The sequence below is a fragment of the Thamnophis sirtalis genome, unplaced genomic scaffold, assembly GCF_051295495.1.
Source record: "Thamnophis sirtalis isolate CommonGarterSnake01/CBP01778 unplaced genomic scaffold, rThaSir2_p1.2 scaffold_7, whole genome shotgun sequence".
Lineage (NCBI taxonomy): Eukaryota > Metazoa > Chordata > Lepidosauria > Squamata > Natricidae > Thamnophis > Thamnophis sirtalis.
The window spans coordinates 53,531,098-53,541,809 of record NW_028261387.1 but is presented as its reverse complement, the minus strand read 5'-3'; the positions used below and the strand labels follow the sequence as shown (position 1 = coordinate 53,541,809).

The 10,712-nt window shown below is 37.6% G+C and overlaps 1 protein-coding gene across 2 annotated transcripts in view; it reads left to right on the top strand.

Moving 5' to 3' along the window:
* The window catches only part of RAB7B (RAB7B, member RAS oncogene family), a 33,857-nt gene continuing 23,145 nt past the window's right edge, over window positions 1-10,712 (top strand). For both annotated transcript variants that reach the window (XM_014054158.2, XM_087720075.1), the window contains exon 1: window positions 1-230. The gene's annotated coding sequence lies outside the window, so the exon portion shown is untranslated. The remainder of the gene's footprint in view (window positions 231-10,712) is intronic.

Sequence of the window (10,712 nt, the reverse complement as noted above, 5' to 3'; positions counted from 1 at the left end):
GGGGGGAGGAAAAACAGATCCCAACAAAGAAAGCGCGTGTTTGGAGGAGCTGCTGGGAGGTAGGATCCTGCCCTAAACTTTCGGTTGAGTTTCTTTTCGTTCCGATTCGGATTTTTCCCGATCGCTTTTGGGAGCGGAGAACTCGGAGGTGTTGTTCCGAAGTTTCCCGGGGGACCAGCCTTTTTGCACAAGCTGGCAGAAAAACTTCAAATCCGGCAGAAGCGACACCAGTAAGTAACTTTTGGCTGGCTCTCCCTGAGCCAGGTGTATGTCGTCTGTGACGGCGGGTTAGGGTGTGACGGAAAACATCGCTGCAGAGGAGGTGGCAGCCGAGTTGGACAGGTGCCGAGGCAGATCGGCGTGGAGCTTTAAGCATCCAAACCAAATCCGGACATCTGGCGAATCGTGAGGTGTTCCGGCCTGGCAAGGGTCGTAGCACAAAATTACCTTTTAAATTCTTCGAGCGCGCCTGCAGATCGGATTTTGGCAGGAAAAGAACAAGATGCACAGTGTTAGGCGTGGGGGAAAAGGGAGTTTCTGAAGCCACCGGCATAATATAAACACTCATTTTGAAACTATGCATCTAAAAGAAAGGGAAATCTGTTATGATTCACTCAATAATGACTTGAAATAGGCTTGGTTGGGCTGTTCCTCTTTGGAGCCAAGACTAACATGGACAGCTTGGGAGAAATACATTAGAAAAAAAAATTGAATGATTTCATCTGATTCTTTGCTTACAGAATAGTCTGGGCTTTGTATTTTGTGTGGGTGGCTTAGTTGCCTTAGAAATATTCCACTTAGAAATAGAGATGTGTGATTGGAAAGAAAAGATTTTAATTTGTTTATAACAAATTTGTTATAACACAGTTCTCTTTTATACAGTTTAATTTGTTTATAACTTAATTCTGTACAGTTTTTTGCAAAGGAAAGTCCTGTTTGAGTTCAAAAGAAAATCCTTACATTTTATTGAACCTGCTTCCAGATAAGCAGATTCACTTGAATTCAAAGACTTTCTGAGCATGTAGACGCCTACAAACTATGCCTACTATAATCAGGTTAAACTTTTGCAGTGGCTTAGTCCCAGGTATAGTCATCATGATAGGGCGGTAGCTTCAGTTTGGCATGGCTGTGAAAAATTTGGTAGCAGGATTGGCAAAAACAAACCTGGTCACCAAACATCAGTTGTTTCACTTCGCATGCCAGCCTGTCTCCTTATGAAACTGAACATTAAAATTTTTGCCTTGGATAGCAGATAAGATACTAGAAATGAGTTATGTAGGATACCAAACCTGTCATTTAGAGAAATGCAGGCAATACAATAAGGTTGAATATGAATAAAAACATAAAGAGATGAAAAGTCTGTATTGTAAAGCAGGGTGTGTTTCAGATGTAACATAAGAATTGCCCAAGTATAACTTGTTTCTGCAGCAGTAATGTCAGTTTATTACACTGCAGCCCCTAAAGCTTCCAATTGCAAAAGATTGTCAAATGGCAATTGGGGGGAAGGGTCATTTGGTTTGTATTTTATTTTTCAGTTTATCCTTCTTGAGCCAATGCACAAACTAAAATATAATTTATGCATTTCACAGCATATCAACATTTTTCTGGATTTTAAATACACACAATTTGCACACATTAGGGATAAATTAACAAAACACTAAAATACAATAGGGAAACCTGCTTGCAGAAATATTACCATATTTAATATATATATATATAAAATTATGGAGTGTGTATATGTGTGTGTGTGTTTGTATGTATATGTGTGTGTGTATATATGTACATATGTTTGTGTGTATATGTATATATGTGTATATATACATATACACACGGACATATGTATATTTAAAGTCACAACCCCTGGTATGCCCCAATTATGGGAGGAAACTAACTGCTTCCATTCTCTGTCCATTGGCTCGTCACAAGAGACCATCCAGACAGAAAGCCCAATATTTTACTCTTCCCTTTGTTACATTTGTGTAGTATTTGTGCTGATAAATAATCTATACTAGTCTCCCTTTATTTATTTATCAGCACAAATACTACATACATACATACATACATACATACATACATACATACATACATACATACATACATACATTCCATAATTGGCAATTTTTCATAGACATGACTCTTTGGATCACACTGGACTTAGTAGTTTTTTGGACACTACTGCTATGCTGCACCATCTAATAATAACCCTCTGAAGTAATTTTGTTTTTACCTCCTGAAGAAGTGTCCCAAAGGTGCTTTTTCAAGAGGCAATGGGACTTCCTTGTTGTTGTTTTTTAAAGTTGTTTCACTTCTTATCCAAGAAGCTTCTTGAATGAGAAACCAAATGTATTCAAAGAAAAAACAGGAAGTCCAGTTGCCTCTTGAAAGAGCACCTTTGGGACAACCATGACCTGGATGACAGAATCTTCATAGACACTCCTGAAGAAGTACATATAAGATGGCTATTATGTAAAGATACTTTTGCCCCATTTGAAAGTCCTCAAGAAGCATGGCAAGAAGCATTCATGAATCCCAGAAGATAGCAAAAAGCAGCCACAAGTTAAATCACAAAGAGTATAAAAGTTATTTGTATCTCTTTTGTGCCATGGGCAATCAACTGTTGTGCATTGTATTATTTGAGTTTATGCTACAGATTGTAATACATGCCTGTGAATTTTTTTGTCAAGTAAAGGAATTAAACTAAACCTTGAAGTGTTAGGAGATTTGTGATTTAATCACTGAGTCTAATCCAGAGAAGCCAGTTATCAGGAGCTCTTAGGTAGCTTAGAAATTGCTTATCTTGCTCCTTTTGAGAATGGTTCGTGTCTGGATTTGGGATGTAAATGGCCTTGGTCACCCTAATTGATTAGATCATCATGGAGAAAAGAAGCAAATGAAATGAAGCAAATCCCTATTGGCAGGATCTTGTAGCATTTCAAGAAGTTGAAGGTTATGGTGGTTCTATTTCTCTGGGTGCTATCAGACCATTTTGGGAAATTTCCTTGGGAATATTTCAAGGCCTCATGTTATTTAACATAATAATCCACAGGTTTGGAGCTGTCATAAATATGGCAATAATAATATATTCCTTCCATGTGCTTTCATGGTTTGATCTTTTCAGAATCTCCATGTGTCCAGGTTGTAAAGGACTGGGAAAATAGTTAACCAAAGCTGAATTCAAACAGGATCAATAATACATAGACCTTCTATTGAGGTTGCATTGCCTTTTATGGAACATACAATATTCACAGTTTGGTGCCCTCTTGGATCCAAAAATGAGACTGAGCAATCACTTAACATTAGTGGCAAAGATACACATGTAATACAGGGTAACTTCAAGTCTGTGACAAGATTGAGCTGAAAAAAATCAGAGATGTCATTTCATAAAAGAGATGGACTAAGTTTGGTGATTCATAAAATGGTAACCTGAGGGCTGTGCAGTAATATGTGTTATGTGAGGTAGCCCTTGAAGATGTCTGAAATTGGAATTGGACCATAAATTAGAAGCAGAGTAAAACCAAATTTGATAGATTTTCCTATTTCCGGCCAGATTCCTGTGTTTTTGTTAGTTAACTAGTTAACTGTTCATATACGGGTAGTTAAAAAAATGAAAACATTACCTACATTTATTTATTTCTTCTTTCTTCATCTTTTACAACTTCAGGTGTTGAGGGAGATACAAAGTTCTGTTTCTTGCACTTCTGGTAGCCTCAACCATTGTTATTTGATGTTGTAGCATGTCTTTGATATTGTCTCCCCATCTTCTTCTGACTGCCTCAATGCCTCATGTTCTGGCCTTCTCCTCTTTTTCTATATGATTTGTATAGAATCCCAAGTCATTCTCTCCAAGTGAGCAAACCATTTAACTTGCAGTTTTTATATGTAGTTTAAGATTGGTTCTATTCCTATGTTTATTTATTGATTATCATTATTTGAGACAATTTACTGGATAGTATTTGAGACTCATTCCTAATATTTGGCCTTGATCAATACATTATTTATTCTTTAGTGTTATATGTTAGGTGTTGTAAGCTTTATAGGGTTATTCGGTTTAAAGAAAATGCAGTCAAATTGAAGCAGATCGATAAACTTATGTTTTTACTTACCAAATAGTTTTGCATAAATTCTCTTCAGCTGCTTCTCTACTACTTCAGACATATGTTGTGTATATATAACAGGCAGAAGAAACTTGCCCTGATACAAAACAAGCCAGGGAGAATTAAATCCACCTTGATGTTTATAAAGTACAGTATATTATCTTCCCTCTATGCTTCACTGTACATCCTGAGAGGGATTAGATACATTTTATACATGTATATTAGGTGTACTTTGTTCTACAGGTTGCCTTGAGAGGATTTATGTTCTTAAAAATGGGTTAAAATTTCTGTGGTTTGTCTACTGTCACTTTCAGATCAGGATCTGTGTGTGGTTTCCATATATGGTTCCATCTCTGTAGGCCCTTAAAGCTAGAAACAGCCCAGAATTGAGTTGCCCCATCTCTAGGTCCCCTAGAGATTTGAGATCATTTATTATTTGCTCATTATATTGATATTTCTATTCAAGGCCTTTAATAACAACACATTGCTTTTTTTAACTTAGTTAAAAAAAGAAATTAACAAGACTCAATTTCATATATGATCATACTTTTAAAACTGCATGGACAATGATGAATGTACTTGTATCCATTGTCTTCTAAGAACTCTGTAGCGCTCTATGCTAGTCCTTAATGCTGAAGGTGAGGTGGCTAGTGAAAAAAGACAATGTTCTCGTGGTTGGATACTCAGCTGCCAGCGAGAGCAGCCTTGGGTTTTCTCTTTATTGTTGTTATTTGTAGCACTATTTAAGTAGTATTTATTAAATTATTTTTTTATAATCAATGTTGTGGAGGCGTTGATGAATAATATGCAACTTCATGAAGGGATTGATGAACTGAAGAATTTCAGGATTGCTGCTTAAGGCATACATTGGGGAAATCTTGCAAAACTCCAAGTAGGTTAATAAAATACCTATCTGCTTCAGTTTTAAACCTAACCAAGGAGATAATAAAATGAATAAACATAAACTTATGCAACCAATTTAATTATATCTGATGCATAACTAATTCATTTTCTCATTGTGCTGCATATTTGAAAGCCTGCCTCTTTCATTTTGTTTAGTTTGCACCATTGGGAATATTAATCTAAGCTAAATATGGTTTCCATGGTTTCTAGTACTGTTTTTTTTTTCTTGACCTGGTTTTTTTTTTGTGACTAGAATACAGGTTCAGGAGCTAGGAATGGAATTACAAAGAAGGAAAGAATGTTGATTCATTTCAGTTGTATGTCTAGTTGTTTGTTACATCTTAAATTATAGTAGATTGTGTGGGAAGAGACAGATTTCACGAGGAAAAGAAAACCTTGTGCTTGTCACACAATTTTGAGAAGCATAATAACTTTGCTTTAAAAAGAGATGGTAATCTTACATAGAACTGGCCTTTAAAAACCAGGCCCTTCAACCAAGGTGGTTGATGCCTTTTGGATTTAAACAGATTTATCCAAACATCCAAAAAATATGTTAGTGCTGCATCTTATGAAAATATTGCTGAAACTTCCATCCACCTAATAAATGACTTGGATTGGATATCATTACCAGATGCATAAGAATGACGGTAGCTGAAATTTTCAGTAGTAGTAACAGTCTCTTGCTTACTTGCTTGACTTTCAGCTATGTTGGGCAGTAATGGGAATGGAAAATGTCTATGTAATTAAATAGTGACAAAATGTTTCCCTGCATACTCATTATTAACCAGTTAACTTCTTTCAAAAACACACATAAATGAGTCATATGTTTGTTTGGATGGCAAGTTTTACCATGAGATCTGGAAGTATAGTACTTTAGTCTTCTGGGCCTCTGGGATCGTTCATTTTACATGGTGTTTGTTTTAGCATAATATAATGGATAAGAAAGCTTTATTTAAAATCAGAATGATAATCACTGTGTATCCTGTTTGAAAATGTTACCCATTAATGCATTCATGTTTCTCCCACAGAGTTCTTCTGTGGAAATCTGGCTGTGACCATGGGTTCTTGGACCAATGTGGATTAGGAGGATGGGGCTCCAGCTCTGGTTACAGCTGGTGATGATCTGTGATCAAGCTTTATATGTTTTTTTGTTGATTTGTCTTGGTTTTTTGTACAGTAGGTCTGTGAGCTATACAGGTAGTCCTTGACTTATAACCACAATTGAGCCCAAAATTTCTATTGCTAAGCAACACAATTGTTAACTGAGTCTCACACCATTTTACAATCTTTTTTGCCATGGATGTTAAGTGAATCACTACAGTGAAGTGAATCATGTGGTTGTTAAGCAAATCTTGCTCTCCCCATTGTTTTTGCTAGTTAGAATTAGCCAGGCATTTAGGCATTGATCCACCTATCAAGTTATTCTCTAATAATGTGATCAGAGATAGGTGGCATAATATTATAATAGCACTTAGGCTTATATATCGCTTCATAGTTATTTAGAGCCTTCTCTAAGCATTTTACAGCATGTTGCCTCCAACAATCTACTAGTAATAATATTCCTGATCAATCACAGTTGGGGCAATCATGGGAATTTAGAGACTATAACTCTATTCAGGTATTTTGCACACCCTATATTTTGATGCATTAGAAATTGCAGCTATGAGATGCATAAAATAAGCTATACTCCAATTTATTTTATTAGATAAAACCATTTAAGGACTTACAGGGATTTCTAAAGAAGGACGCTGTTTATTAAGGTTACATAATATAGAACCTTGGCTGAGAGAAAATTAATTAATGTAAGGCCAAGAAGACAAAATGTTTTGTTTTTTTTAATTACAGAAGAAATAATATATCCATGGAGAAAGCCTTGGTAAAATGACAATGTATGGTGCTATCTCCCACGTGCAACAGCATCACTGGTAGGTTTGTTTAGAGCCCTTTGAGTGACAATCACCTCCTTGTCAGCTCTATATAAAAGGTGCCCCAAGTTCTTTCTCCTTTCATTGCTGCAGAAGCTACAACATAAATGTGGGAATTATTTGTAGGAAAGACAGATGGAATCAAAGTTATAAAAGCATCTTATTATTTGTGTTCACATTTTTCTTTTTATTCAATACTCATTTTTTAGTGCATCTTAAATCATATAATAAAAATGAATCCAAACAACATAAGCCACTGTCAGCAGAGCAGTACAATCACAAATGCTCTTGTTCAAGCCAAAATTAGCTGCTGATATTATTACGTGCACAACAAAGTAAAATCATTATTAATATTATTATTTGATACATGCGTCTTATGGAGAGAAGGTAGATTACCTAGGAAACAGTCCACTAAGATGGACATTGCTACTTGCTGAACAGAATAACAGAGTTGCAAGGGACCTTGGAGGTCTTCTAGTCCAACCCCCTGCTCAAGCAGGAGATCCTATATACCATTCCAGGAGGAGCTGCTCTGTGAGGGGATCCTGCTCCAGATTAGGGGCTTAGTCTCCTGCTTGTTTGTTCCTCCTCCTTCAATAACTACATCACTAGCTACAAGTCATTTCATTTATTAGCAAAAATATCTTTCATTTAATTTAACAACATCCTCACTGTGATTATACACTTCTTTTGCATGATATATAAGTGGGGAAACATGCTGTTACAGCATGTATATGCCCCACATACAATAGCTTGAGATAAGGTGCAAATATACTGGTATATTTTTTTGCACAATTTTTTTTGTTACAAACTTCAAAGCCTCTTTACAAACAGAGTGTTGACTGGGTTTTTTTCCACCTCTTTACATTTTCTCTTATGCATAATTAATTTCACATCACATCATTTCTAATTTCAGCCCCACATTTTTTTCTCCAAATTATGATCTTATTTTTTATTTTTCTTAACAAATAAACGTAATCATTTTTTGCCCTTCCATGAATAATATATCAAGTAGCAAATATATATTGATTGCATAGCAATTGATGGCTACATAACAATAGCAGGAACTAACCTTATCCAGGAAGCAGCAAACAGTCAGCTGTAGACATTGGCTGTGGATACAAGATGAATGGAACCATAAAGAATAATAGTTGAATGAAGTTAGGAAGAACATTTTGCATAATTTTTAAGTTGACAGGTCATCCATCCTGACCCCACTTCTTGTTTGAAGCATGGAAATAGCAATTGTCTCATTATATTATTATGAGGATATTACCCAGGATCTTTCTGGGGGTACTTACAAGCAGAGAAGTCCTTGTCATGAAATCTCAGTTGCTCTCCAGGCATAAGTATGAGCAAGAAATCCCCTCCTTATCTCTTTTTCTTTTTATCCCTTCCTAGCTGGCAGGATTTAAACCACACTGCCCCTGACACTGCTTAGAAATATGACTTCGCTTGTTAAATCTTTGTGACAAACAAGACATTAAATCCTATACAGCATAATGCTTAGGAGAAGGTTTATTAAGGGGTCTTATCCAATGTTCCCTCTAATTTTTTTTCAGTGTGTGCGGAAAAGTATAGTGTTTGAGCGGCACATTTTCATGTCTGAGCACCTGAATTTTTTTCACAGATGTTTCACAGAGCAATTGATTTATAGGATCTGAATTGGAATGGAGAAAAATGGTTTTATGCATAAGTGTGTGTGTGTGTTTGAGTGAGCGAGGAATCCGGTAAGGGAACTCTGCCTATTTAGAAAAGAAGGTAAATTATTGCAAACATGATCAGTCGAAGATAAGTATGGGGACAGGTTGGGCGGTATAGAGAAAGTGATAAAAGAGTAGGAGAGAGGAAGAGAGGAAGAAAAAAAAGAGGGAAGAGAGACAGAAAGAGACAGAGAATAGCAATAGCAATAGCAGTAGACTTATATACCGCTTCATAGGCCTTTCAGGCCTCTCTAAGCGGTTTACAGAGAGTCAGCATATTGCCCCCAACAATCTGGGTCCTCATTTTACCCACCTCGGAAGGATGGAAGGCTGAGTCAACCCTGAGCCGGTGAGATTTGAACCGCTGACCTGCTGATCTAGCAGTAGCCTGCAGTGCTGCATTTAACCACTGCGCCACCTTGGAGAAAGTGACAGAAGAGTGGGAAAGAAGGAGAGAGAAAGAGAGACAAAGAGAAAGGATAAGACAGAAAGAGACAAAGAGGAGAGAGAAGGGAGGAGAGAGAAAGTGACAGAAGAATGGAAAAGAAAGAGAGAGAAGAGAGACAAAGAGAAAGAGGATGAGAGAGACAGAGAGAGAAGAGAGGAAGAGGAAAGAGGAAGAGAGAACATCTCATTTCAACCCTGAGGTGCAAATATTCTCTTTGATTGGTAATTTGTACATTTACTATCCAATACTCTCATTCCTCCTTAAGTTCATCAAGAATTTCCTTCTTTTTATTGAATTTATCACAATACCTTGAGAACAACTTTTTCAGCATAGCTTTACAGCTATTTAAAATATATAGAAATTTAGGTCACGTTTTCAGAACATTAGTCTACTATTTATAAGTCACTAAGTCAAAGAAACAGAATTCAGAAAGTTGGCTTCCCATTTTGTAATTGCCTATTGCCTGCTTAACTTTTTACCTACATTTTTGATAACTGATATTCACTGTTGACCCAAGAAGCCCATCGTAGAAAGAAACCCTCCATATGAACTTTGTTTGGTTTCCATGGAATGAAGTTTGGTCTTTTTCTCAACCATACAGTAGCATATTCTTTCTAAGGACGATATAATCAAGATAGTCCATAATTGCCTAGTTAGTTTAGTTTAGTTTTTAGTTTGTTTATTATTTATAGGCCGCCCTTTTCCCTGAGGGGACTCAGGGCGGCTTACAATTTGTGGGGAGGGGAATACAAGACAAGACATGAGACAATACATAAGTAAAAATAGAACACAACATTCATTCATCATTCGGGTGGGGACAGATTAGAATCTTTATCCCCAGGCCTGACGGGATAGCCAGGCCTTGAGGGCTGTGCGGAAGGTCTGGACGGTGGTGAGGGTGCGAATCTCCACGGGGAGATCGTTCCAAAGGGTCGATTGGCCTACCAATCTAACAGTATGGCAATTGACAATCTCTTTATATTTCAACTCTAACTCTTTCAGTCTTAAAGGTTTGGTGAGGAGAAATCCAAAATTTCTTTTAAAGAAAAAAAATGCTTGCACAATTGCACCCATGGAGACATGTATATATGCACAACACACAGAGAAACAAACTTAACAAAGTGCTAAGTCTGCCCACCAACACTCTCTCTCTCTCTCTCTCTCTCTCTCTCTCTCTCTCTCTCTCTCTCTCTCTCTCTCGCTCTCTCTCTCTCTCTCTCTCTCTAAGTGCTAAGTCTGCCCACCAACACTCTCATTGGCATCCAGGCTAGACGAGAGGGACTGCAGAGGATCTCCTAGAGTCTAGGGCAGCGAGTCATTCGATGGGAAAGTTGCCTCTTGGAAGGAATGACCCGAATTGGCTTCCGCTTTCGATCTGCCGCCCAAAGACCGAACGGAAAAGCAAAGAGGCAGGAGAGACGAAGCAGAAGAGATGAAACAGGAGCCAATCTGGTCATTCCTTCCAAAAGGCAACTTTCCCATCGAATGACTCGCTGCCCTAGACTCGAGGAGATCCTCTGCAGTCCCTCTCATCTGGCCGGGATGCCAGCGAGAGTGTTGGGCTGAAGGAAGGAGGGATACTCTCTCTCTCTCTCTCCCTCCCCCCTCCCTCCCTCTCTGGCAAATCTGAGCAGCTGCT